Raw genomic sequence first — 2,536 nt, 5'->3', positions numbered from 1 at the left:
ACTTGCGCACACCCGTACACCCACTTGCGCAGAAACACGCGCACACGCATACACACGCGCACGCGCACATATTTGTGGGTGGGCAGAAGTTTCAGTTGATCACCCCTCCTACCACCCTCCACCCACTCCTCCTTCAAACGATTGCAATTTCGTCTCCAGTGTAAATATGCTAATTGGTCTCATAGGGCTTCTCCTTTCAAATGAGATCCAGACCTTTATGAAAAATAAATAGGAAATGCATTTAATATTTATCGTTTGAGAGTAAGTTCGGTATTTTTGTATAGCCGCGGTCCTGGCTGGAATGGGCAGGATTAAGTGGAAGTGAGTTTCTGCTTCGCCACCGTCGCTGCCAGCGGTTCTTCCTCTCTTCCCTTCCTTCTTCTCTTCCTCCTCGTTCTCGTCGTGGTCATCGTTGTCCTCCTCCTTGTCCTCCCCATCGTCCTCGCTCTCCTTCTCCTCCTCGCCCTCCTCTTCCTTCTTCTTCTCGTACTCCTCTTCCCTCCCCTCATCCTCTTCCTCGCCATCCTAGCCTCGTCGTCGTCGTCGTCCTCCTCCTCCTCCTTCTCCTCCTTTAGCTTCCCCCCTCCTCCTTCTTCTACTCCTCCTCCTCCTCTTCCTCCTCATTTCCCCCTCCTTAATCTCCCTTTCTTGCCTATAAGAACGGCAGGATGAAAAATCGAGTGATTGAAGTACACTTTCCCCGCCGGTGAGCATCAAGGGCGTCATTCATTTAGCAGACGTGGGTCGCACGCCCGTGTCTCCTTCCCCACCCACCTGTCCCACCTCACTCAGGTGCTTTGGCGTGCGTGCGTGATATCTTATTCTCTCTTTCGTTCTTCATTTATCTCGTTATTTCTTTCTTTCTATTCTTCTTTCTTCTTCATTTTCTACTTCTTAATGTTATTCTTCGTCTTCTTCGACTTCTTCGTCTCCTTTTTCTTCTTCTTCGTCTTTTTTTCTTCTTCGTCTTCTTTTTGTCTCCTTTTTGTCTTATTTCGCCTTCTCCTCCTCTTCTCCCTTCTCCATCTTCTCCATTCCCACCACGGCTTCGGACTACAGAGCTCCCCCCCACCACCCCACCCCCACCCCGTCCGAGTCGCTTCCAATCGGCTTTGGTCGGGTGTTCCCTTCGGCGCGACACGGCTGGCGCCTTACGTGTTTGTGTCGTCGGAGGATTAATTTGGAGTCTCGGGGTGTTGTTGAAATTGTTATTATCGGTATTTTGTTCGAAATTTGGGTCGGAAAATGTTGATGAGAGGGTGGAACTGCGGAAGGAGGAGGTGAGAGGGGGAGAGTCAGGGTAAGGGAGAGGATGAAGGAGAGGGAGAAGGAGAAAGAGAAGGAGGAGAAGGAGAAGGAGAAGAAGAAGGACAGACACAATTCAAATAATTCAAAAAGAAATAGAACGAAAAAGGGAAAAGAGGAAGAAGGATAGCGAGAGCGAAAAAGGGTTGAGCGTGACGGGGTGCGAGGAGAGCCAGAGAGAGAGAGAGAGAGCGCGGGCAGAGAGCGTGGCGAGGGAGGGAGGGGGGGGGGGGACGCTCCACCGCTCCTCCCTTCGGCAAATGACCCGCGACCCGAGGATAACCCAGGCTCGCGGACCGGCTTGGAGGAAGGGCGCAGTCTATGGCTTTGCTGGGTTAGGGGGGTTTTCTTGTGCTAATGGCTGGTGGGCTCTGTGTCTGTTTGTTGGGTTGCCTGTATGATTGTTCTCTGTCTTTCTTTGTGCCTTTGTGTGTGATGTTCGAAGTTCTCTTTATTTCTCTGTATACGTGTGTGTGTGTGACAATTTATATATTTATCAATCTATCTATTTATCAGTCTATCTATTTATCAATCTATCTATTAATCAATCTATCTATTTATCAATCTACCTGTTTATCAGTCTATCTATTTATCAATCTATCTGTTTATCAGTCTATCTGTTTATCAATCTATCTCTTCATCAATCTATCAGTCGTTCTGTCAATGTCTCCATTCATCCTCCTTCAACACCATCATCTCCCAAAGGCTGTCGACACAAAGGGCATTTCTCTTCTTTCCAACACGTACAAAAATCTCGGCAGTCACCAGGATCACTGCAAGTACAATCATTGCCATTGCCTCCGCCCCACCTCGACCCCTCCCTCCCACCTCTCCCACATCTCCCCCCACACCATCTCTTAACCTCTCACCCTCCCTCCCACCTCTTCACATCTCCCCTACTATTTCCCATCCTTTCCGCCTCCCCCCTCCCTCTCACCTCTTCTCACATCCCCCTACCATTTCCCATCCTCTCCTCCTCCCTCCCACCTCTCCTCACATCCTCCTCCACACCACCTCCCACCCTCTTCCCCTCCCTCCCCTTCCCTCTGCCTCCATTCTTAATCTAAAAAGCTCGTGCCTTCGGAATGCGTACTCGCCAGAAGCGCTGCCCTTGGAATGCCTGGCGGTCGGCGTGCACATGCGGCAGAAGGAGCTCTGAGGACTGCGTTGCGTGAGTCATCGTCTTCAGAATTCTCTCGGAGGAAGTTTGTGTATAGAAGTAGCAAGCCAC

The sequence above is a fragment of the Penaeus vannamei genome, chromosome 4, assembly GCF_042767895.1.
Source record: "Penaeus vannamei isolate JL-2024 chromosome 4, ASM4276789v1, whole genome shotgun sequence".
Lineage (NCBI taxonomy): Eukaryota > Metazoa > Arthropoda > Malacostraca > Decapoda > Penaeidae > Penaeus > Penaeus vannamei.
The sequence above is the reverse complement of the archived record's forward strand: the minus strand, read 5'-3'. Positions refer to the sequence as shown.